Raw genomic sequence first — 27959 nt, 5'->3', positions numbered from 1 at the left:
AAAAAAAAAAACCAAAACTAAAAAAAAATCGTGAAAATCAAGGAGCTGTCCTTACGACCCTTCTCCACTAAACCTCCGTACACTGTTAATACTATATGATAGAAGTACATTGTTAATACCATGTAATAGAAGTACATTGTTAATACAATTTCATAGAAGTATATTGTTAATGGCATGTTATAGAAGTACACTGTTAATATCATATGATAGTACAGTAATACATTGAAGTTAATACCATTTTATAGAAGTACATTGTTAATATCATTTCATAAAAAAAAATTTAAAAAAAAAACTAAAACAGCCCAGCAAGACATCCGATATCTTTTGCAGAAACCACCTCCAATTGTCTATAGTTTCACCACATACAATCGCAAAGGCAAAAGGAAATACCTCTACAAAAAGAAAAAAAAGTACACTGTTAATATTATGTCATAGAAGTACATTGTTATTACTATGTCATAGAAGATGTTGTGAGTACTAAATTCTCCACAAGCTCTGATTACCACCCAGTAAAACAGCATCCAAACTTATGTAGTTAAAGGAAAACATTCCCACGAACAAAAAGAAGAAAAAAAAATTGACCCTTGGATTGATTTACTGTGAAACATTCCCAAGTGCCGCTTAACTCTCCGGCCCCTACCCTTTACATTTAGAGTGAACTCGCAGCGGTGTTCTCCCGCTTAGGGTCTAGGCGCCACCTAGGTCGAATTTTCAGAGTTTCTTCTTCTTCTTCATATTCTTTGGTGGTGAGAGGTAAAGAGATAAGAAAACATGTAAAAAGGGCATGAAAGATGAAGAAATATTAATAAAATAAAAACAAAAAATTATTTTTAATTTTACTCAACAATCATTTGATATTAATTTGTCCTTACCAGCCCTTAAATGTCAGATGAATCATCATATTTTTGACTAGCATTGGCCTAATGCATGAAAGCACTTGTGATAATAAGAGTAGAACAGAATTGTTTATGTTCTTAATATGAAGGAGACATAAAGCCATGACAGAACTAAGCTGGTGGGTGTTGAGTTTTCTGCATATTTTTAACATAAAGCCAACTCACAACAACTAACAATTGCAAGAGTAAATCAGAACAATACAATTAGATCACTCTTAACAAGTCAACAATTATCATGGCATCCACTGTTTAGAGAGAGAGAGAGAGAGAGAGAGAGAGAGAGTGGTAACACTTTTGTATATACATCTGATGTACTATGTATGAGCCCTAATCATACCAAGAGTGTGTTATATTGAATCTAGAAAGAATGGCTTCAAAGGAAAAACACAACAGTTGGCCAGACTTACAGTAAAAAGGGAGTGAAGTGAAGACAAGTGAAAGAGAATGGGGCATCAAGCTAACAACACCCTTCTTGACATGGGAATCTCTCATCTTGCATTGCATGTGAGAGAAAATTATAGATAGAGAGCACATAGATGCAATGCAGCCACACCATGCACCTTGCAAATCAATAATGAAGTGAAAATGGAGATTAGGAGTTTTGAACTCTAAAGCAACTGACAATATTACCAACCTTAGTCTGTGGAAAATACAAGATACATATACATAACAGTCCTGCTCTATATGCGAACTAAATGTATAATTTTAAAGTATAAAATTCCAACTTTTGGTTCAATTTTAAAATAGGTTTTAACTACTTACATTACTTCAGATACATGATAAGTTCACTTTCAGATCTAAGTACATACAAAACAAGACAGTTGCATTGTGTTACCAGCATATCACAAAAAATAAAGCCAACCATTTTAAAATTCACTGTACAAACCAACACAACACATGGAGTCTCAATGAACAGAATGCATTGCAAATATCATATCAGCACATTGTTTCTCAAAATAAACAGAAGCAACTTTACATACAAGGTCATCAAGATAACAAAGCTTCCATATAGAAATGACCATGAAACTGATGAAAGCAGTAAAACAAGTATTCACACTGGGCGGGTCGGGTGGTTGCTTACATATTCCTTTGTGTCATGCATTGTTAGTACCAAGGCCATACTAGAAAACTCATTGGTAATAACTAATAACCACTTCACTACCATAAAGGTGGTAAACACTTTCAAAATATATAGACATTGAGTGAATGAACAAAGTCATCAAATTCAAAGACACCATTTTCTTTTCATCAAAGAGATCAAAAACCTAGAAAAGCAAAATCCAGTTCGTGTAAGCAGGTGCAGGGAATTATATATATCCTAGTCAATTAGTTCAAGATGTTGGTATAAAGCATATACCCTGTCCATGAAAAGATTTTCACCATAGGGAATTCTGAATAGTGCTAGTTGAAACTCTTCCTGCAACATAATCATCATCCAAATAATTACTACAATGCATGAAACTAGAAAGAAACAACACATTTCTTCATAATTGAATTTGAATGATTCAAGTAAATTTGGCTGACCTTATGAATTGATCTGTCATTGATAATTGAACTACACAACTTTTTAAACAGCTCATACAATACCTCCAGCTCATTAATAGTAACTGCATCATGATTTCATGCAAGTAAATGGCCCAAACAGCATTCAAAATTCTCATTAACTAATCATTTATTTCTTCTTCTTTTTTTCTTTTTTTCAAAATTCCCAAAGCAAAAGGAAATAATTCACGATTCGAAGTTCTGCATATATATAGTTTTCTTAATCTTCTGAATATTTTAAATAAATAAATAAATTCATACATCTGGTTTCATCGGCAATGACATACATATCTCCGAAAATGAAACGGCGTTTGGTTGGGCAGGGACGGCCGCTGAAGCAACCGGTCACAGCAAAAATCAACACCTCTATGATCGCTACAAACAGTATAAATGCCACGCAGATCCACTCGCCCAATGATAAAGAACTCGATCTCGATCTCTACTCAACCTCCTGCTTGGTTAATCAGAAAATCAAAAATTAAGCATAAACAATAGGAAATGAAAATTCACACATTTTAATTTTTACCGAGAAATCCATTGTCGTCTGCAACAACTCATTAGATCGAGGCTACTAATTCTGGCACTGTGTTGCTTTGTGCTTTTCAATGAAATATGCCTGCGTCCGCACCAGAGAGAGAGAGAGAGAGAGAGAGAGAGAGAGTAACAACCGATGAGTAATAATCCACTTTTGAGTTTTTTGTATGAATTTCTCACTAAAGGGTAAATCAGGAAATCTGTATATTAAGTAAACTTAAAAAAAAAAACAGCTGGCAATAGTAGGGTGTGTTTATAAAGTCTGTTTAATGTAAGGTAGGGTGTGTTTATGAAGTCAATTTCATGTAGGGTATTTCTATGATTCTATAGCTAGAATTGGGTTTCTTTATAGTTATCTATTAAAAATAAGGGTTAATTACATAAAATTTCTCAAATTATTAGGTATTTCTCAAGTTCATATATGATTTTAGGGATCATCATTTGGCCCATAGGCTCATGGGGCCCATCTGGTCCATCAGAGAAAAAGCCCGACCTGGCCAATTAGTTAGTGGGCTTAGCTTAGAGCCCAGCCTGACTCATAGGCCCAGTCTATTTGAGCCCACAAAAACCCAGCTTGGTCCGCTCATCAAAGTTCGGGCCCATAGGCCCAAATTTAATTATATTATATATATAACTTAGTATATTGGGTTAATTATATTATATATATATATATATATATATATATATACCTGAAAAATATAAGGAAATAGAGACTTCAACACACACAAGGGTTCCCTTCCACTTTCATTCCTTTCCAACACCTTATTCACCATGCTATAGAAAACTTTGTGATTATGTACTACACCATTTGAGATTTATAATGTTTCTGTAGACAACTTTGTCTTTTCCTTCTTTTCCCTACCACTTTCATTCATCTCTAACACCTTATTCATCATGCTACACACAACCTTGTGATTATAAGCTACACAATTTGATATGTATAATGTTTCTACAAGCTGTTTATTTGCCTACGCGGTGCTATACAACATTTACAATATCACTACATCAACAGATGAAACTTCCATTCAAAAATTGAAAATGTTTTTTTATTTTTATTTTATTTTTAATTTTAAAAAAATAATTAAAAAAAAACTTAAAAATTCTTTTCCAACCTGGACTTATAACTGACATGGCAACTTTTAAACGAAAATATCACACAATAATTTCTCCACATGTTCCTCCAATATGCCCAAACGAAGTCCCAAATAAACCGAATTCATCAATATTTGCAAAACGCACCGTATGGTGTCTCTCTCCCGACCTCATTGGCATTGGTTCGCTACTATGGAGGCCATATACTTCTATTATAGGATATATAAAATTATTGTGTCCTATGGAGATGAAAACTTTTAGCAGAAAAGTGCTAGTCAAAGTGTGTGTAAGCCGACTCGTAATGGTGCACTCAGTTTTGGTTTATTATTAATTTTTTTTAGTTTTGTTCGTCTTGTTCCAAATGGGCTGGCAGTATTGTAATCGTTCTGGCTCTTCTTGGTTCGGATAAAGAAAAATTCAAAGTAGATCACAAATCAAGCGCTGCATATAAACTCTAATCAACAAATTTCAATAACAATATTACATAATAAAAACAAATGTTTGCCTTTTTATTCCGCAACAAATTTCAACACCACTTACATAAAATGGAGCAAATGTTTTCCTTTTACTAATGGTAAAAGTAAAACATTGTCAGAAGCACTTTAATTAAGAGTGCTTAATTTAACATCGGCAGAATCCATCATAGTGTGGACAGTGAATATAGCTTGATGTCCATTGAATTGGAATGACTGGCTCTGGCTCCTCTGGTTCTTTCACTTCTCCAACACTTACAATGGAAGCAAAGCCAAGCTGCTTCTCCAATGACTTGGCCAAGGAAACGGCATCAACTCCAACTCCAATCACCTCCACTTCCGCTTTCTCTACCACAAGAAAGAAATTAACAAAATAAGAAAGTTATTAAGCTATTTGGTGCATGATTTTTTATATTTTATTTTTAAAATTTGTTTATCTATTTGGTGCAGTGCTTGCTGCATGGTTGCGCCTAAAATATCCGCACGTCACTCTTGGAGCTCTGGCCTCATCAGCTCCAGTTTTCTACTTCGATAACATCAACATTGTTGCCCCAGAAAATGGATACTACTCCATCGTTTCAACAAGTTTTCCAGAAATATTTATTATACATATTTATTGATCTTTTCCATCTTTCTGAAGATCCACATGAGTCTGAAAAAGTAAAAATAAAAACATTTGGAGCTAGCATGTATTAATTCTTTACTTTAGAGTAAGTATTAATTGTAATTAAAATGATTTTGTAGTGACTCATTGCTTGGATTTGCTACGTTGAAACAGTAGTGATCCGGAGTGGTTGGTCAACCAGCGCAAAATTGAGGTGAGAATTATTAAAGGATGGATTGACAAGTACTCCGTGGATCTTCAGGCATTAAAACATGAAAAACCACTCCAAAACTAAAGTGCCAGAGGAACTAAGATTTAATTGGGAATTTGTTGGCTTCAAAATTCAAAAATTGAGCAAGGAAATTGATGCACTGTAGACTATTTTGTCCCAACTTAGGGTTTAGTAAAGTTGGCTAGAGCGGATGTGCTCCCTACTCTGCACCTAAGTTCGAATTTCCTTCCCCGTAATTTAGATTAGATTAAAGTAGATTATCGTTTGTATATATAAAAAAAATGATTGGAATTTGTTGGCTTCAAATATTGAGCAAGGAAATTCATGGACCACGGACTATTTTGTCCTTTAATGATAGCTTTTATCAGAAAGGTGCAAGTGATATAGTGTGCGCAAGCCAAATTGTAAAGTAATTAAAGATGGTGCATTATTTATTTCTCATGTAAGGTTGGAGGCTTGGAGCATTAATTTGAAGCAATTTGGGTTTTCTTTTTACTTTCAAGTTTTTGTTCTTCTTGCTCTAAATGAGCTTGGGTTATTCTTGGGTCAAATGGGGTTGTTGACAAGTGGGCTTTTTTTTAAAATTAATTAATTTATAAATTTTATAGATTGATAGAGAAGTGAGTTTAACAACGTCGTCACCAAATTATCTGAATATTTCAGTCCAAAAATTCATATGTCATTGATAAGTGGGTTTTTAAATTAAATTTTTTTAAAAAAAAGTCATTGGGCATAGAAAATATATATTACAAGCCAACAACTAATTGAAGCTTAAATATGTAATCAGGGGTTTGTCGACAACCTTGACCTTTTCAGTTAATATATATATTACGGCTAATTAATTTTTTAAACCATGTAATTAATTTGCTGATTTGCAACTGAAACAATCGTCTGGCACCTTTTAATTACTTGATCAACCAAAATTACATGATAGGGAGGATAACAGCTGATCCGTTGTGGAAAAGTGGGTTTAAAGACGACAACAGCTGATTCAATTTGAAACTCAGGTATAAGCAAAAAATAAGAATAAAAAAGTGTAGTGGAAGAAGACTGGCTCTCTGTCAGCAAACACTGATGAGGAAAGTGCCAGCTACATAGTTATGTGATTCATCGGCACGCTAGGATATGTCACCAAACCAGTCCATCATCTCATTTATATAAAGGTGTTAGCACAGCACGCAAGAGATCCATCTTTCCATGCCTTGTCCCATCACATTTTGTTTTGACTCATGCAACAATCATTTTCCTCTTTATGTCTTCTTGCTTTGTTTCTGACGATTTCTGTCTCTGCTTCACAGTTCAAAGTTCCAAGGCTGAGTCCGAAAGTTTCTACAAAAAATCACATCATCAAGCTTTGGCTGCATCTGATGCAAAAGATTCTCAAAAAATTTATTACAACCAAACGCTTGACCATTTCAACTACAGGCCTTCTAGCTTTGCTACTTTTCAACAAAAATGTCATCAATTTGAAGCATTGGGGTGGCTCCAATATTAGTGCACAAATATTTTCTGACCTGGGTGCAGAACAACCATTGGGAATATGAATTTTGGTTCTTAAAAAAATTTCCGGTCTTGAAGTGAAGTTTTGTTATTTGATTATAAAAAAAAATAAAAAGAAGAAGAAGAAGAAGAAAGATAGCTTAATAAGTAGTTCACAATTGCAGCACCGATACTACGGGGAATCAATCCCGTTCGGATCAATGGAGGACGTATTTGAAACTCAGCCCAAGTTATAGCAGATTATGCAGAGATCCTCATACATGTAAAGAAGGAGCTACATGCTCAACATAGTTTGGTGATTGTTATTGGTGGATCATATGGTGGAAGTAAATGACTTTCATAGCCTTCTCCATAACTGTCGCATCCGATCCTATACGGTGTATTTAAGAGCATTTTTAAGGATTAATTAATGTTGTAATGTTTTGAACTTAGGTGATTACATTGTGAACAATACCAGTACAATCTTAGATTTAGTAATGGAGCTGTGGGTATGTTACACAACAGTTTTGTGGGCCGGTTTTATTTAGTTAAATAAATAGAACGAGATAGAAAAAGAATATTTGAAATATTTTTATTTATTTAGAGTTTCCAAACTAACAGAACAACATACTACAAAATACATTTGTTTTCAATTACGCAGAATTCGAGAATTTACATCTGTTTCTAAACTAACCCCATCGATCATTTATATAATATAGAAGTAATAGCCTGAAGTTATGCACGCTTAAGCATATCAGAAGGAAAAAAGAATAATCAACATCTACATAGTTCTGTGGAGTCACAACTGCAAATAATGAAGCAAAATGAAGTGGCCTTATTAACATTACGATATATCTATAACAATCGTATAAAAAATTGTATTGAAGTCAGACCTCATCTTGGTTAGCAAGATTCCACCGGACAAAGACTAGTTGTTGAGGTAAAGAAAGGTACACCACATGTTTTGCTTCATCTTCCTGCAAGCCTAGCAGGAAAAGTTTACAGAGGAGAAAAGGCGAAACGTAAATACAAGGAAGTGAAAAGTAAAAGCAACACACACACACACACACAACATACAAAATAAAACAAAACTAGCGAAAACATCTCGGAACGTACTGACCTTTCTGTCAAAATCCAGTGCAGAGATTCCTTACCTGAAAAGAAATCTGAATGAGAAATCTTTTCGACAACATATGTGAAGACAGGTGTCCATTGACTGAGTTGTTGACTACAGCTGGCATTGTAACTAATAGCACGTGTTAATAGCTTATAAAAGCTAAGTCTCTCTGTAATAGGATTCATTCTGTATATACTGAGAATTAGAGCAATCAATCTAGAGGTTTCCTATTCTTTCTTTGCTTTCTTTCTTCTTCATTCTTGCAATGGTTATCGTGGTTATCAATATGAAACACAAACAAAAACACAGACACACACACAGTTTGCCCTTGCACTCACACACACACACACACACACACAGAGTTGGCTTTGTTACCTTTCTTAAGTTCTCTCTCTCTCTCTCTCTGAGCTTCACTTGCACTCACATTTCGCCCTTATTGACTTCTTTGGTGACAAGGTACATTTTTTTTTCCATTAGATCAAATTTGCTTTGGGTTGCAAATGAATGCTCTCCTTTTTTTTCTTCTTAATGCATCTGTTTTTTTTTTCCTTAATATGAGAGAGAGAGAGAGAGAGAGAGAGTGAGTGTGTTTTGACGATGGTCCATTTAGATGAGCTAGCTTGCACGCAGAGAAAGTTTGTGCACACTACTAACAAAACTCTTGTGGTTTACACTTCATAAAATAGGTTAATTTTATTACTGTAATTTTTCAGGTTTGAACCATTCTCAAAATTCTGTGGATGCTTGGAGACGATTTTAACTTTTAGTTTTTCTCAAGGGATATCAAAATGACCCTAAAACAAACTTTTTTTAGAAGTGATTTTTCTTGGTATGATTGAAGTTCACGTCCCCCTCACTCTTTCTTTCTTTTTTTCTTTTTAAATTTTTAAAATTTTAAATTTTATAATATAAATATAATTCGATGGATTTCTTAAGGGAGATATATATCCCAATATATATAAGTATACACACCACAAAAAAAGTCAGCAATAGTTAACCATTTTTTTGGGTGACTATCGCTGCAGTTACGAATTTTGGGTTGGTGAATGTAACTGGCTCTGAAGCGCATAGGGCCCTTAACACGTCAAATCAACTTTAGCCTTATATTTTAATATATCTAAAGTTTTACAGTGTAGTTGAATAATAGAAACTTATAGCGTGAAAATCACCTAGCCCTGATTTTTTTTGGGTTAATAGAAACTTTAGAGGCTTGGCTTAGAAGCGCACAAACACTGCTTAAAACTTACTTAACACATACATGATTTAAATGAGGACAATGTAGTCAGGAGACCCAATTTCCAGATTTCCAGTTCTGGTCAGGTTATAACCTTCGTATCTAATGAGCTCCTCAAAGCGGTACGTTTCTGTTGACACCTATCATCTTGTTTGAGTATAGAGCAATTTCTGGCCCACATCTTAACAGCTCAAGTTTATGAGAATAGTAGTTATCTGACAACTTCATCATGGTGTCAGTCACAGTGAGAGATCCCAAGTTCGAATCCTTCGCAACTGCAAAACCCTGCAATTAAGTTGAATTCTGCACGCTGGGCTCTAATGGTGGAGAGAACCCACATGTCAGGGGGAGTGTTAATAGTAAAAAAATAATAATTTGTTGGCCCACATCCTAACAGGTTAAGGATTTAATCACATTTTTATCTTCGTTTTTTCTGTCAAATCTGTCTAGTATGTTGGGTACTACAACATTCTATGTATAATATGCTGGTTATATATTGGTACGGTTTTCTCTTTGTTATTTATGATAATTATTCCTCACCTTTCGGTCCAGGTTTTAAGAACAAGACCTAGGGTTTCTGTCCTTGGGTCTAATATTCACAAAGGTCTTACTGATATTGCTTCTCCTTCACTTGACGATTCCAGGTTGGTGAAATAAAGATACCCCATTTATTCATTTATATGTATTTATTTCTAAAATCACATATAGAAATGATGATGAATAACTCGTTTTAAGATTTATGTGAATTAATATATTGGATGATATTTGAACAGACTTCTTCAGAAAACCATTCTGAATAAGTTCATTTGTGTATATATACAAATTTCCAAGTCTCATACCTTCTTCCAGTTCTCTTGCGCTCGAGGAATGCCCGTCTTTGCAAAAGAGCTACCAAGAAGAAGATAAAAACCAACTTGTGTTTTCTTTTTGCTAGTTTGGCCTGGCTTTGGTTTTATTCCTGCATATTGAAAGCTTTAGTTTCTTTAAAATAAAAATAAAAACTCAAAGTTTGAATTTTTATATACAAAACAACATTGGTAATGTTGAAAACTAGGTGGTGATTGGTCTGGTTTTGGTTTCTCGGCGCATATTATAAGCTTTAGTCTTTTTTTTAAAATTTAAATAAAACTTTAATTTGAATTGTTTAATATAAGAGCACACCGGGAATGTTGACAACTTAAAAGTGCATTGGGAACTTACAAGGGTATTGGAAACTTGAGTAAGTGTAATATTTTATTAATTTGAGTTCTGGTTACCTTTGTTTTTATTATATTTAATTCAAAAGTCATCAAAGCAAAGCGAGAATGGTGAGGACTAACCCAAATCATTGGCCATCTACCTAAATGTAACGAAAACTGATTTTGTTACTATGAAAACAGTTTTTTTTCTAGTGACATTTTCTTGGAATCTATCAAATTGACAGACATGTACGTGTATTTGTTGACAAACAATTGCAAAATATTTCATATATGCCTAGCTTTGATTATGTTTTATGCATAGCTTTAAAAAAAAAAAATTATTGTACATAAAAATTTGCACTAGGAAACATGTTTAATTAACTTAATATCTAATATGACTACCTATGCACTACTAAATGAATAATTCCCTGCATCTAATTGTTTGCTCCAAAAGACAAGTTTAGACAAGTTTATATGTAAAATAATTAGCCCAACTTCTTGTCATTATTATTAAAATTATGTTTGTGGTCAATGAAATTAGCTGATAATATAATTAAATAAAAAGGCGTCATGAATGCTAGGAATCGTTAACCTATTTTATACTGGGTTGTGGTGGGTTTTACACTTTCCCTAAACCCTGTTGAGTTAGTAGTTTGCTTAAAACTTCCAAAAGCCACTTTTATACATTTGCATCTATCTATCAGTGTGTAGTGAATAATATTCTAGTAGTAGTGGTGGTGTGTGTTGAGAAAAGTGGAGTCTCTCCTTCATATCTATGTTATCCGCAACAGTTTCATACATAATGAGAGAAATGGGGGGTCGGGGAAGCCAAATCAGAATAGACAATGCATCTTTTCTTAAATAATAGTTTTCAGATTTTATAATTTTTTTTTCCATTCTGCAGATGGACAATAACCCACATATCTTGGGTGGCCAAGTCCAAGGTAGTCAGTTTGTAAGTGCTTTATATTTGTTTTTTTCTTTATCGTAATTGATTGATTTTTTTGTTTACATGTTTATTTAGTTTAATAATTCATCTTTTAGCCTGATGGCTATCAAATCAATTATTATTCTAATGGGCTGCAAATTGAGCATAACAAGTGGGCGGGAAAAATAATGGAGTTCACTGGTCGTCAATATGAGACACACTATCATCTACTTTATCCAAATGAGCAACATATAACTGATTACTTGCTAAATTGCACAAGTGACACCAACAACCCACTATACCTTACAGTATATGGTAGCATCAAAATAATGATAGATGATAATATGTGTATGCTTGTATTCCCGGAACTTGGTGTGACCCTTCAAGATTGGATTTCTCCAAATCTTGTTGTATTCAAGGCCTAGAGGATACAACAAAAGTTCCGTGAATACAAGCGTACACATATTATCATCTGCCATTATTTTGATGCTACCATATACTGTGAGGTATAGTGGGTTGTTGGTGTCACTTGTGCAATTTAGCCAGTAATCAGCTATCTGTTGCTCATTTGGATAAAGCAGATGATAGTGTGCCTCATATTGGCGACCAGTGGACTCCAATATTTTTCCCGCCCACTTGTTATGCTCAATTTGCAACCCATTTGAATAATAGTTGATTTGATAGCCATCAGACTAAAAGATGAATTATTAAACTAAATAAACATGTAAACAAAAAAATCAATCAATTACGATAAAGAAAAAAACAAATATAAAGCACTTACAAACTGACTACCTTGGACTTGGCCACCCAAGATATGTGGGTTATTGTCCATCTGCAGAATGGAAAAAAAAATTATAAAATCAGAAAACTATTATTTAAGAAAAGATGCATTGTCTATTCTGATTTGGCTTCCCCGACCCCCCATTTCTCTCATTATGTATGAAACTGTTGCGGATAACATAGATATGAAGGAGAGACTCCACTTTTCTCAACACACACCACCACTACTACTAGAATATTATTCACTACACACTGATAGATAGATGCAAATGTATAAAAGTGGCTTTTGGAAGTTTTAAGCAAACTACTAACTCAACAGGGTTTAGGGAAAGTGTAAAACCCACCACAATCCAGTCTAAAATAGGTTAACGATTCCTAGCATTCATGACGCCTTTTTATTTAATTATATTATCAGCTAATTTCATTGACCACAAACATAATTTTAATAATAATGACAAGAAGTTGGGCTAATTATTTTACATGCAAACTTGTCTTTTGGAGCAAACAATTGGATGTAGGGAATTATTCATCTAGTAGTGCATAGGTAGTCATATTAAGTTAATTAAACATGTTTCCTAGTGCAAATTTCTATGTACAATAATTTTTTTTTTCAAGCTATGTATAGAACATAGTCAAAGCTAGACAAATACACGGACATGTCTGTCAATTTGATAGATTCCAAGAAAATATATATATATATATATTTCCCTTGAGAAATCCATCGAATTATATTTATATTATAAAATTTTAAAAATTTATATATATAAAAAAAAAAGTGAGGGGGACGTGAACTTCAATCATACCAAGAAAAATCACTTTTAAAAAAAGTTTATTTTAGGGTCATTTTGATATCCCTCGAGAAAAACTAAAAGTTAAAATCGTCTCCAAGCATCCACAGAATTTTGAGAATGGTTCAAACCTGAAAAATTACAAGAATAAAATTAACCTATTTTACAAGAATAATATTAACCCAATATTGGAGCCACCCCAATGCTTCAAATTGATGACATTTTTGTTGAAAAGTAGCAAAGCTAGATGGCCTATAGTTGAAATGGTCAAGCGTTTGGTTGTAATAAAATTTTTGAGAATCTTTTGCATCAGATATGCAGCCAAAGCTTGATGATGTGATTTGTACGTAGAAATTTTCGTCGGACTTAGCCTTGGAATATTGAACCGTGAAGCAGAGACAGAAATCGTCAGAAACAAAGCAACTGGTAGAAGACAGAAAGAGGAAAATGATTGTTGCGTGAGAAACAAAAGGTGATGGGAAAAGGCATGGAAAGATGAGTCTCAATCAGGATGTACTTGTGTGTGTGTGTGTGTGGATGGTGCTCACAACTCGTACACCAGCTGTGCTAACACCTTCCAAGTGATGATATAAATGAGATGATGGATTCTAGTGTATGGCCAATATGCGACTTCTAAGTTTGGCACATGCAGCTCAGGACAAGGATTCATCTATATATAATTCAATTATCATTATAAAGATTCAAGACATAATGTGTTCACATCCTAACAGAACTTATGAGCAGCTCCTTCACCTTCGACTCAAATTAAGTGGTGTTCTAGCCACTATCAACAATGCACCCCTACAACTCTTCTTGCAACAAATCATAAATGAGCCTGTGCCTCTTAACTAAAGATGAAAGGAGGATACAACCTTTGGAAGGATAAGGCGTGTCTGGTCTCTACAAGTTCAAATTCAAATTAAGTGGTAATCTTTAACATTTGAATAGCATTTGGAAATTTTACAGCAGATCTACCTGGAGAAGACAAATTACTTACTAATTGTATAGCTAGTTCAGGATAGGGATTCATCTATATGTAATTCAATTATAATTAAAAACATTCAAAACATAATATGTTCACATCCTAACAAAACTTATGATCACTATGTGCACAATACTTCGGAAAATTCAGAGCAACAAACTCATTTAACAATTATTGGAAAAAGAAAAGAAAAAAAATATCAACAAGTTACCTTTTTTTCACAGAACAATGGCACCGAGCAACCCTACTCTAGTGGCCATCGATTCAGATGGCCGGTTGACATCCGACGTAAACTTGAAAGGACCACAAAAATTCCGGAGGGCTAAGGACCATATACTGTCTACAATTTCAAATTCAAACATCACGGAAAAAAATATGTTTCTCCCTCATTGCTCCGTCCCCCGTGTCTGTGGACAAAATCAGGCAGACGGTTTGAGCTCCTAGATGGACCAGCTTAGGTTCTATATTACGCACATGTCTAGGTAATGTGTTGAAATGAGGTCGTTTCAGTGGTTCAAGAGCTGTCAACGATGTCAAATCCTTTGACATCAAATAGACGAGCATGGATATGCACCCTTCCATTCAAGAAGATGATGAAAATCATCAAACATATCACAATAGTCGTCCTTGGGGTAGTTTTTGTCATCTGCAACTTGATGAACTTCCACCTTACACGTGAAAAGCACCCAATCCCCATGCCTAGTTTCCACAGCTAAAGTTTGGCAACCCAAAGGCATGGGAAATTCAGGGCAGTCGGTGAAATTGTGTTGTTTCCATTGGTGTTTGGGGTCAGCCATGTCAAATCGATAAATAGGACAACACAATGTTGAGACAAAAGTGTTACTGCCTACTGAAATTGGTACTTAGGTGATGAGGGGTAAATTTTACAACTCAAACAAGACGCAACAATCTTCATACATTTTAGACCTTGATCAAATACACTTATGACTAATCAACTGCTAGTCATGAACAATCCACAATCAAGAATACACATAAAGCATGCCACGTAGTACTTGCAACCCTAGAAGATTACTAGTGACAATCTAAGCACTTAGAAGGACCTGTCAATCTAGGCATCCCCTTGAAATTGGTACTTAGGTGACAAATGGTAGATTTAATTACACAACCAAAACAAAATAACTCAGCAATCTTCACACACTTTAAACCTTGACCAAATACACGTATGACTAGTCAACTGCTAGTCATGAACAATCACAATCAAGAGAACACACAGATCATGCCACAATGTACCTGCAACCTAGAAGATTACTAGTGACAACCTACGCACTCAGAAGGACCCATCAATCTAGGCATCCCCTGTGCTAGCAACAACTATGTGAAAGTGTGTGAAATCATCAAAATCATGCAAACATCAAACAACAGATAAAGATGACTAGTCAACCATCAAGAACACAAACCCAGAAAAATTACAGATATGCAAAACAGATTTTGTTCACCCAGAAACCCACCATTGGGAAAAACTGGGAGTCATCAACCGACCAGGCAATCCACTAAGTAGAAAAAGATTCTTACAAAGGAAAATACAACCAAGCTCAAGATTCACCTAGGTCAATTTAGGAATATGAGCAATACCTCCTTTGTGCAATCTCCTTCTCCAACTTAGCAAAACTTGAAGCTCAGTTCTTCATGGCAATGACAGCTCCTTCTCCAGCTCGTTCATCCCATGGCACAAGCTTGCAAGTTCCAACACGAACCAAGAACAATATTTGGATTCAAAGAAGAATGACCAATTTCTTCAAGAAACCATACTCTTGAAGAAATCAGTCTTGAATCTGACCTAGATATAAATGAGAGATGATTTAAATAGCTAGATGCAGATTCGGGTTTTCAAAAGCAGTTTTTCAAAAAGAAATCAATTGGAAAAACTCATAGATGAAAAGTATATGGTTCACTCTTGAGGAAGAAGAGAAAGAAAGCAAAAACAATCTTTCCAAAATTCCACGCAAAAGAGACAGCCGCCAAATGACCAAAAACGTGACCTTTACAGTCAAAAATTCGTTAGGTCAGAAAACCACAGATGGCAGCATAAAGAGAGAAAGAGGAATAGGACAAAACAGTTTGTTATCCAGCTGGAAGCAAGGATGACTAGTCATATGAGAAACGGATGACTAGTCATCATTTTATGAAGACTGTTTAATGTAATGATATGCAATGCACAATACCTTTGTTAACTTGCATGAACTTCCATAGAGCAAAGATTAGAGAAGAGCACCAATAAAAGTTTTCCCTAATCTAGACTTGAGCTTGATAAATTACATTACACATCCTATTACAAAGTTGTCAAGGGAAACCAAAAGAAAATAGTAAAAACCATACATTAACAATCTCCCCCTTTTTGGCTTTCCTTGACAACACACTCTCTAAGAACACTCAACCCAAAACCGAGACTAATGAGATGATGAAGTGAAAGTTCCTGCAAGAACAACCAATCTTCCCGGCACAAAAACAAGCATATTATCACAGAAATTTTAAAACAATATGCAATGTGGGGTTGAGAGTGTTCTCCCCCTTGTTGATAAGGAAAGTGCAAAAAGGCAGAGAGAGAGAAACAGCATATAAAAGGGATTAACCACAAAGTGATAGGCATATAGGAACAAGGGTAATAACACAAATTCATATATGGATGACTAGTCAAACAACAGTTGGTTAAAAACAATACAGAACATAGATTCATGACTAGTCAAATACTAGTTGTTCAAAACAGGACAGAACAACTCCCCCTATCACAATGCACAGACTACCCACAATGTGTTAACAAAAACAATCCCCCCTAGCAAAATGCACAGACTACCCAGAAGGAGATTACTAAACAACTTCCCCTATCACAATGCACAACCTATCAGAATTAATCTTTCTAACAAGGACACAGCCAAGAGCAACCCCAAGCTAAAACACCAAAGAGCCACCAGAATCCACGAGTCATCCGAGTCTTCAACAGATGGCGGGATCAGGTGAGTATCATCAGCAGCAGCAGCAGGAGTCGAAATGGATGGAATGCGGCTCAAAGATCTTGAATGTACTCCTCCTTGGCAGCCGGTGATCTCGAGAGAGGCATTCTCGGAGGAAGACGACAGTGAGAAACGTTCTAGAAACTTTCGGCTAAGGGCAGCAGAGGCCTTGCCATAAGGAGCAATGGGAGGATGCCACTGATCGGAATCATGAAATACCACCCCATTTTTCTCACAAAGGCGCTGAATCAGACAAGGGAAGACTAGAGTCCCCTTGTGCTTGGTACCATGACCAATGGTCTTTCCAAGAATGACATTATAAAGGATATCACCAAGGGGAATTTTATCATGATTCACCATGGAAATCATGAGTTGACAGGCAGCAAGAGTGAGATTAGAATTGTTCCCAGTGGGGAGAACATTATGACGGATAAAGTCCCACAAAAATTTATAAAATGGTGACAGGTAAGACTTGATAGGCAGACCTTTAGAAGTCAAAGGCATGGATTGATCAGTGTATGCCATAGATTTAAAAAGATCAATGGAGTAATCAGCAGAAGCAAGAGCAAATTTCGAAAAATCAAAACCAGGGCACGATCTAAAACCTAAGACCCGATTGATAACTAAAGGTCTCAGAGTAATGGGGACTGACCTAACAATTATCTGAAATTTTGACTCCTTAGGATCAGCAGGAAAGTTAGAGTAAAATTCTTGAATTACAGAGGCATTAAACTTACCAGAGAGAGAGTTTAGGGCATGAAGGTGGTAGTGCTCCAAAATTTGATTTGCAAACTCCTGAGAAGCTAAAGGAACAACATCAAACAGGTAAGACCTCTCAGGAACAAATTTCCTTTTGGAGACAACTTCTTCAAAGAAGGAGGCAGCCTCAGAAGACACAAATGGAGAGGAATCTCCGTCAGGAACAGAGGAAGAGGGACGGGTTCTAGGAGCCCTAGGAATTGAGGGAAAGAAATCCACACTTTCAGTGGATTTGGATTTGGAACGACGGTGGGAAGTGAGAATCGGCTTTGAGGAAGACATGGCTAGCAGCGGGAATGAGTGTCGAAGAGAAAAAAAAGAAATGGAGAAGAAGACGAAACTGTCGAGAACAGAGAGAGAGGGAAGAGGAAAAGAAATGACCTAAAAAAAAAACGCAAACGACACGACCAAAAAAAAAAGAAAAAGACGCATCGGTTAAGAGACGAAGCGGATGACTAGTCAACCACAAGCAAGATGACTAGTCAACCCAGCAGAATTGGCTCAGCAGAATTGGCTCAGCACTGGCACAGCAGAATTTGCTCAGCAGGCTCAGCACTGGCACAGGCAGAATTGGCACAGGCAAATAATATCGATCCTGTGAAAGACAAGGTTTTGATTTCTAAAAACACAAGCATGAACTAGCACATATATCAAGTGATCAAAGTTGCATTAGCACAATAGCCTAGACCAAGTCTTCAACACATGAAGGAAAGGGAATGAAAAAGAAGAAAAGATTAAAACCATATGCAGTGTACATAGACAATCAACTCTGAGAGATAGGCAATGAGATGCAATTCATGCTCAGAGACAAGGCATATTTAGGAGAGAAGGTGGTTTAGAGCCAAGGGACACAAGAGATGATATCTTATCTCTCTTGGAGAAACAAGTATACAAAGCATTCTTAAGACATGATCATAGTATGGGCTCACAGCAAAAAATCATCACTCTCTAATGGCAAAATATTTGATAATTTATTTTGAGTTACTTGCACATCCCGAACATAAGTGCTTTGAATGGCCCAATTTTACGGCTCTTTGCTCTAGATTCTTCAATCAAAACACCTTATACCGTCCTAGAGCCGTGACTACATTGGTCACACTTTTTTTTTTTTTTTTTTTTAAATTTTTAAATAGATTGGCTAAGAGAGTGAGACCAGCTAAGAGATAATAACAAGAGCAGTCCAAAATGAAGCTAAGATACGTGGTTCACCAAGAGGACAAGATAGCACGATTTAAGTCTCATCTAATAGCATCTTAAACAAGAAAAGGGATTATGCACAAGTCAGACAAAGCACAAAAACATTCAATCATTCACACCATCAGAAATGAGAGATATGAACAGTGACATATCAACATCAAAACAAAACACAAAAATTTTGGACTTGACTAGTCAACTATAAGCAAGATGACTAGTCAACAGTGTTGAAATGTGCTGAAGACAAAGAACAGACCAGCTAATCAATCAATTGAGCAAAGGCCAATGGATTGCCGAAGTGTAACATGTTTCTGAAAATCCAAGGCCTTGGTGAGTATATCTGCTAGCTGTTTTTCAGAGGGAACAAATTTCAATGATAAAATGTTGTCTTCCACAAGATCTCTAATAAAATGGTGCCTAATATCTATATGCTTAGTCCTAGAGTGTTGAACATGATTTTTTGAAATATCTATGGCACTCATGTTGTCACAATAGATTAGAAAGGATGATTGAGCAAGACCATAGTCTTCCAACATTTGTCTCATCCAAAGGAGTTGAGTACAACAACTCCCAGCTGCAACATACTCTGCTTCAGCAGTGGATAAGGAGACAGAATTCTGTTTTTTGCTATGCCAAGCAACAAGATTGTTGCCTACATAGAAGACCCCCCCGGAAGTGCTTTTCCTATCATCACTACAACCTGCCCAATCGGCATCACTATACCCAACAAGATTGACACAAGTGTCATAGGTATACCATAATCCAAACTCAATAGTCCCACTCACATATTTAATGATTCTCTTAACAGCAAACAAGTGGGACTCTTTTGGATCACTTTGAAACCGAGCACACACACCAACACTAAAAGAAATGTCAGGTCTACTAGCAGTCAAGTAGAGAAGACTCCCTATCATGCTTCTATAGAGAGTTTGATCCACACTTTTGCCATGCAAGTCTCTATGAATCTTAGCACTAGTGCTCATTGGAGTTCTTGCAGATTTTGCCCCCTCCAAACCAAATTTTGTCACAAGATTTTTTGCATATTTAGATTGAGATACAAAGATCCCATCATGGCTTTGTTTAATTTGAAGACCTAAGAAATAGTTAAGCTCACCTACAAGACTCATTTCAAATTCACTAGTCATGACATGAATAAAATCTTGAACATGCAAATCAGAGGTAGAACCAACCACAATATCATCAACATACACTTGAGCAATCAAGACATCCTTCTTAAACCGTTTCACAAACAAAGTTTTATCAACAGACCCTCTAACATACCCATTTCCTAGAAGATGAGAGGATAACCTCTCATACCATGCTCTAGGAGCTTGTTTCAAACCATAGAGAGCCTTTTTTAACCGAAACACATCATTTGGATGATGTGGATCTTCAAAACCCTTTGGTTGCTCAACATAGACCTCTTCATTTAGGACACCATTCAAGAAGGCAGTTTTGACATCCATTTGATAAAGTTTGAATTTCAAATGACAAGCAATGGCAAGAAGCAATCTAACTGATTCTAATCTTGCAACAGGGGCAAAAGTTTCATCAAAGTCAATGCCTTCCATTTGAGTGTATCCTTGAGCAACCAATCTAGCCTTGTTTCTTACCACATTACCTTGCTCATCGGTTTTATTTTTGAAAATCCACTTAGTGCCTATGACATTAGTGTTGACTGGTCTAGGAACAAGGTACCAAACATCATTTCTCACAAATTGATTTAATTCTTCCTGCATTGCAAGAAACCATTCACCATGGTGTAGGGCTTCTTTCACATTTCTAGGCTCTTCCTTGGAGACATAACACACATGGCTAATTTCTTGAGCAAGTTGCTTCCTAGTTCTCACTCCCTGATTAAGAGGGCCAATAATGACACTCTCAGTTTGAGTGAGAGGACTAAGATCAGTATGAGAGCTGGCAGCCTGGACAGATGGGATGGAACTAGAAGTTGAAAAAGTTGTGAGTCAACTGGGATAGAATTTCCAAAGTTGTGAGTCAACCACAAGATCCAGACACTGGAGATTCTTGCTCAGGAGGAGGAGGAGGTAAAAGATCATCCTCATCCAATGCCATCTCTGTAGATGCAGCAAAATCATCAATAGTGACATTTATGGATTCAATGATGGTTCTGGACCTACAGTTGTACACTCTATAGGCTCGGCTTGAGGTGGAATACCCTAGAAATATTCCCTTATCACACTTAGAATCAAACTTAGCAAGATGCTCCCTATCTCTCAAAATATAGCATGTGCTACCAAAGACCCTAAAATATGACACATTAGGCTTCTTTCCTTTCCAAATCTCATAGGGAGTTTGTTTGGTACCAGACCTCACAAATACCCTGTTTGAGATGTAACAAGCTGTATTGACAGCTTCAGCCCAAAAGTGTTTAGCAAGATTTTTGCTATTTAGCATCACCCTTGCCATTTCTATAAGCACCCTATTTTTTGTCTCCACAACACCATTTTGCTGAGGTGTAATAGGTGCAGAGAACTCATGTTTAATTCCCATTTCTTCACAAAATTTCAGAAACTGAGAATTCTCAAATTCAGTGCCATGATCTGTTCTAATTCTAACAAGAGGTAGATGACTAGTCATCTTCTCTTTTTGCAAAAGGTGACAAAACTTAAACCTTTGGAAGGTTTCAGATTTCTCACGTAAGAATGAGACCCAAGTGAACCTAGAGAAATCATCAACCATGACAAGAATATATTTCTTTCCACCAAGGGACATGGTTTGGATAGGACCAACAAGATCCATGTGAACAAGTTCTAGACTAACATTAGTTTGAATGTGATTAACCTTTTTGTGTGACACTCTAACTTGTTTGCCTAATTGACATCCTTCACAAACATGCAGGTCAGATTTTTCAAGCTTTGGTAGACCACTTACTAACTCTCTCTTGGACAATTTATGCAAGTCTCTAAAATTCACATGTCCAAGCCTTTGATGCCACAAAACACTTGTTTCATTTACAACCTTGTTGCAAACTACTTCTTTTGCATCATTGACACCATCAATACAGTAGCAATTGTCCCTAGACCTTGCCACGCTAACAATCTCATTGTCACCTTTTCCAATGATTTTGCAGCCATGCTTGGAAAATCTAACCTCTACTATTCCATCGTCACACAACTGACTCACACTAATGAGATTGGATGTGAGACCCTCAACAAATCTAACATTCTTAAGCTCGGGCAGACCAGGGATACAAACAGTACCTTTTCCAACAACTTGAGACCTATGACCTCCACCAAAAGTCACAGTGCCTCCATCAAAGGGGGTGAGGGATGATAAAACATTTTTATCCCCAGACATATGTTTGGAACAACCACTATCAAAATACCAAGAGTTGGTGTTTGAAGCAGCAAAGGCATTTAGCACAACAAGAGATTTGGTATGACCTCTTGCAATCCAAGAAGACTTAGGCACAATGGGAGAACTCATTTTGAGGGAGACAAGTTTGGCTATCTTAGTAACTTCATTCATCAAATGATCAACTTGATCTTGCAAAGATCTGGGATTCCTTTTAGATTTTGAAGACAATTTTCTGGTTTTATCTTTGCTAAACATATGACAGACTGGTCGAATATGACCAGTCAACCCACACCTGTGACAAGTTGGAACAAACTTAGGTTTCTTGACAACCTGCTGAACATCAGAGGTACAGTGACTGGAGTTTCTGATTTGACAAAATTAGTGGTAAAGCTAGACGAACTAGAACCAAATTGATTAAATCCAAGGCCACCTTTGTCCCCATGAACTTTTCCCATATTCAACATTTTGTCAATTTTTGAAGCACCAATGGTCATAGATATAATCTTCCTATTTGCTTCATTCAATTCACCTAGGAGCTGTTTGTTTGAGTTCTGGAAACCAATGTTACTTTCCTTGAGCACATTAACTTGATTCTCAAGGTTACTCCTAATTGACACAAGAGCATCACTTTCTTTTTCTAGAGACTCAAATTTGTCACTTAACTCCTTTTTGGTTTCTTTTAGGATGAGAATTTCATGTTGAAGATCTTGGTTATTAACCTCAAGTTTGAGGCTCTCTTCTTTCAAACACAAGGTCTCTTTAAACAAACAATCATATTTTCTTCCTAATGACTCGTATGACAGGTCATCTGACTCGGAATCAGATTCATCAGACATGGGCTGCACAGAGGCAACAAAGGCAACATGTTGGTCATCAACATCAGAGGAAGATGAATCCTCTTGAGACCCTTCACTTTCACTCTCACTCCAGCTCACTTTCATGGCCTTGTCCTTTCCTTTGGAGTATTTTTTCTGATTGTTTGCACAGTCAGCAGCATAGTGTCCAATGCCTCCACATGTGAAGCACTTGACAGATTTTCTGAAATCTTTCGTGAAAGGTTTGACATCCTTATTCATCTCATTAGACCGATCAGTTGATGGTCTAAACAGTTTCTCACTACCAGAGCTGCCCTCTCTAGCAAACTTTCCCTTATCCTTAAGAATTCTCCTAAATTTTTTGACAAACAAGGCCATCTCATCCTCAAAACCTGAGGATTTTTCATCAACTTTCAGAGAGGAAACATGCACTCCTTGAAGTACAACATTTTTTGATTTTTTGGAGTCATTTTCTTCCATATTCAATTCCATCTCATAGGTTTTCAGTTTTCCTACAAGCTTGCCAAGCTTAATTTCATTTAAATTTTGGACCTTCATGATTGCGGTTTTCTTTGCTCTAAACCTAGATGGTAGAACACGAAGAATTTTCTGAACAACAAGAAGCTCTTCAATGGGTTGACCTAGACTCATGGCTTCATTTGTGATCATCTCAACTCTCCCATGGAACTCAGAAATAGACTCAGTTTCAGACATCCTAAGTTCTTCAAATTGTGCAAGCACCATCTGAAGTTTTAGGGTTCTAACTTGGTCATCCCCTTCATGAACCACCCTTAGTTTATCCCAAGCTTGTTTAGCATTAGGGATATGTTGTATATGTGCAAATTGTGTGCTAGACAAAGCAGTAACTAAGGCATTTCTGGCCTTCTTGTTCGAATATGCACCAAACACCTCAGCTTCAGTCCATTCTGACCTAGGTTTGGGCACATCCTCACCAAAAACAGTCTTGACCGGAGCAACCCACTCTTTTGTGAGATACTCACTTGCATACTCATCAAGAGCATCAAGAAATATCTCAAATTTTTCTCTCCATGCAGCGTAGTTATTACCGTCAAAATAGGGAGGGGAGTTGCAAGATCCAGCAACTCGATCCCTTTCCATAGTGAACACACCTAAACACCAAAACAAATCCTAGGATCTCTCTATTTGTGTTAAGAGCTGACGCTCTGATACCAATTGAAATTAGTACTTAGGTGACAAATGGTAGATTTAATTACACAACCAAAACAAAACAACTCAGCAATCTTCACACACTTTAAACCTTGACCAAATACAAGTATGACTAGTCAACTGCTAGTCATGAACAATCACAATCAAGAGAACACACAGATCATGCCACAATATACCTGCAACCTAGAAGATTACTAGTGACAACCTACGCACTCAGAAGGACCCATCAATCTAGGCATCCCCTGTGCTAGCAACAACTATGTGAAAGTGTGTGAAATCATCAAAATCATGCAAACATCAAACAGCAGATAAAGATGACTAGTCAACCATCAAGAACACAAACCCAGAAAAATTACAGATATGCAAAACAGATTTTGTTCACCCAGAAACCCACCATTGGGAAAAACTGGGAGTCATCAACCGACCAGGCAATCCACTAAGTAGAAAAAGATTCTTACAAAGGAAAATACAACCAAGCTCAAGATTCACCTAGGTCAATTTAGGAATATGAGCAATACCTCCTTTGTGCAATCTCCTTCTCCAACTTAGCAAAACTTGAAGCTCAGTTCTTCATGGCAATGACAGCTCATTCTCCAGCTCGTTCATCCCATGGCACAAGCTTGCAAGTTCCAACACGAACCAAGAACAATATTTGGATTCAAAGAAGAATGACCAATTTCTTCAAGAAACCATACTCTTGAAGAAATCAGTCTTGAATCTGACCTAGATATAAATGAGAGATGATTTGAATAGCTAGATGCAGATTCGGGTTTTCAAAAGCAGTTTTTCAAAAAGAAATCAATTGGAAAAACTCATAGATGAAAAGTATATGGTTCTCTCTTGAGGAAGAAGAGAAAGAAAGCAAAAACAATCTTTCCAAAAATTCCACGCAAAAGAGACAGCCGCCAAATGACCAAAAACGTGACCTTTACAGTCAAAAATTCGTTAGGTCAGAAAACCACAGATGGCAGCATAGAGAGAGAAAGAGGAATAGGACAAAACAGTTTGTTATCCAGCTGGAAGCAAGGATGACTAGTCATATGAGAAACGGATGACTAGTCATCATTTTATGAAGACTGTTTAATGTAATGATATGCAATGCACAATACCTTTGTTAACTTGCATGAACTTCCATAGAGCAAAGATTAGAGAAGAGCACCAATAAAAGTTTTCCCTAATCTAGACTTGAGCTTGATAAATTACATTACACATCCTATTACAAAGTTGTCAAGGGAAACCAAAAGAAAATAGTAAAAACCATACATTAACACCTGTGCTAGCAACAACTATGGTGAAAGTGTGTGAAATCATCATAATCAAATAAATATCAAACAACAGATAAAGATGACTAGTCAATTGCAAAGGACACAAACACAGAATTCATACGATGACAAGTCAACCACCAAGAACACAAACCCATAAAAATTACCGAAATGAAAATCAGAAATTGTTCACCGAGAAACCCACAATTGGGAAAAATTGGGGGTCATCAACCGACCATGCAATCCACTAAGTAGAGAAAGATTCTTACAACGGAACACAAGCAAACTCAAGAAAAATCTAGATCTATTTAGGAAGATGAGCTATACCTCCTTTGTGCAATCTTCTTATCCAACTTAGTAAAGCTTGAAGCTCAGTTCTTCAGGGCAATGACAGCTTTTTCTCCAGCTCATTCATCCCATGGCACCAGCTTGCAAGCTCTAACTCAGACTGAAACCATAATTTGGATTCAAAGGAGAATGACCAATTTCTTCAAGAAACCATACTCTTGAAGAAATCACTCTTGAATCTGACCTGGTTTAAGTAGCTAGATGCATATTTGAATTTCAAATGCAGTTTTTCAAAAGTAGATAAATTTGGAAAAACTCATAGATAAAAATCTGGTTCTCTCTTGAGGAAGAAGAAAAGAAAGATGGCAAGCAAAACTTTCCACCCAAAAGAGACGGTTGCCAAAAGAGGAATTCTTTGGCCTTGACACACAAAAATTCCCTTATGTCAAATGACACATGACAGCAGAGAGAGAAAGGAGAATATGACAAAACAGTTGGTTATCCAGCTGAAAATCCTACAGAGCAAGGATGACTAGTCATACGAGAAACAGATGACTGGTCATCATTTTATGAAAACAGTTTAATGCAATGTTATGCAATGCACAATTTACCTTTGTCAATTTGCTTGAACCACCATAGGATATATATTAGTTAAGAACACCTAGAGAAGCTATTCTTAATCTAATCTTGAGCTTGATAAAAAAAAATAAAAATCATATTACAAAGTTATCAAGGGAAGCCGAAAGAAAAAACTCAAAATGCATACATTAACACCTATAACTACACAATAAGTCCTATGAGAAAGCCGAATGTATCCAAAAGTTGGGGATTCAGGCAGAGTCACCCATCTCCCCACTTTTGGGTTAAACATCTCGAACCCCCCTCTAAAAGGATCCCTAGCCTATGTTTTTAAACAGAGAGTAGAAAGCATATACAATTTGCCGTCATGTTGCGCCACAAGGGGACAAGACTTCCCTCGTTGAAGGTTACTGTTGTTGAACACGTCGCAGGGGTCTTTGATTGGGTCATTGGGATCCTCCGTTTCAAAGACATACATATCTTTACTTGGACATGATCGGTACTTGTATCCCTCAAATATGCTCTCCTGACCGCCGCCCAAAACTATTTTGGATCCGAAAGCACCTATACCCATACCGGGTGCCTTTGCCAACTATATAAGCCCCACCGCGAACACCAGAAGACGAAAAATACTGGGATTCAATATTGTAAGAAACAGTATCACTCAGGTTATATTTGCTGAAACACAAATGTAGGGTCTTAATATTGTAAGAAAGTACTTTACACTCAAAGCTGTGCTAATTCAATGATTTTCCAGCGTATGGGAACTTATCGGGATGCATTGTACATGGTTATAATGCAAGCCCAATATGCGGTGATACACCATCGTCTAAAAAATGTCGTCTCATACATCGCTATATGACGGTGCCGTTGTCTGTTAACATTGTATTTGTCATCTAAAGTCACACTAGACGATGGTAGAACACTGTCATCTACATAGGAAGATGTCATGTAATGGTCCTTAAGACGACAAAAAATAAAATATTTTGTCGTCTGATATGATACTTTAATTCTTACAGACGACTGTGTTGACCAAAAATTGTTGTCTAAATGGCACATAGACAATGATGTTGACCAAAAACTGTCGTCTTAATGTCACAAAGACGACTATGGATCACCATCAGCTAAAGTGTGACAATAGACGACGGTCACCTATATAACGGTACGGTAGTACATTAGACAATGGTGGTCCACTATCATATAGAACGTTTTTTATTCTAGTGATGAAATACAAAGCTTTTATTTATCTATTTCAATGTTGGAATTTTAGTTACTAGTTGTAATGGCTAAGATTCAATGTTGGAATTTAGTTACTAGTTCTCCATGCTTATAATATGCACATACACATGAAGCTTCTAAAGATGATCTCCCTTTCTTTTAGATATATACAAAGAAATATATCATATTATATGTCCTCGATCGTAAAAACGATACTCTATATGGTGTATTTTTCCGGATTGGCTTAATTAAAAATGTCTTCATATATGAAAACACCCATGCTTGTTCATGTAGTTATCTATAAGGAGTCAAGCAGATAAAAAAAAATACAAATTTATAAATAAACCCAATCCTAGACATGTATTTATAAAAAAACTCAAGCACTATTTAAACATAGAAACACACCCAAAATCAACCCCAAAGTCAACTTTTTGGGTGTGTTTATAAATGGGTTTTGAGTGTGTGTAATGATGAGTTTTGGGTGTGTTTATAAAATGTTTTGGGTGT

At 36.3% G+C, this 27959-nt stretch overlaps 2 long non-coding RNA genes across 8 annotated transcripts; one reads left to right on the top strand and one right to left on the bottom strand.

The window, feature by feature from the left end:
* Positions 1-397: 397 nt before the first annotated feature.
* On the bottom strand, positions 398-3253 carry LOC148921331 (uncharacterized). Of its 6 annotated transcripts, XR_016123305.1 has the most exons (4): positions 2965-3125; positions 2421-2889; positions 2254-2313; positions 398-1456 (listed from the first exon to the last, which is right to left on the bottom strand). It is a non-coding gene; the product is annotated as an uncharacterized LOC148921331 (long non-coding RNA). The 6 variants fall into 6 exon arrangements; XR_016123304.1 differs by having other exon boundaries at positions 398-738; positions 1304-2889; XR_016123301.1 differs by having other exon boundaries at positions 2254-2889.
* A 5847-nt stretch (positions 3254-9100) lies between these two features.
* Positions 9101-13980, top strand: LOC148921330 (uncharacterized). 2 transcript variants are annotated; one of them, XR_016123388.1, is made up of 2 exons: positions 9101-9847; positions 13191-13980. It is a non-coding gene; the product is annotated as an uncharacterized LOC148921330 (long non-coding RNA). The 2 variants fall into 2 exon arrangements; XR_016123389.1 differs by having other exon boundaries at positions 11286-13980.
* The last annotated feature ends 13979 nt before the right edge of the window (positions 13981-27959 follow it).

Source organism: Prunus mume, linkage group LG1 (assembly GCF_029339155.1).
Source record: "Prunus mume cultivar Tortuosa linkage group LG1, ASM2933915v1, whole genome shotgun sequence".
Lineage (NCBI taxonomy): Eukaryota > Viridiplantae > Streptophyta > Magnoliopsida > Rosales > Rosaceae > Prunus > Prunus mume.
This window is presented reverse-complemented; position numbering and strand designations above follow the sequence as displayed.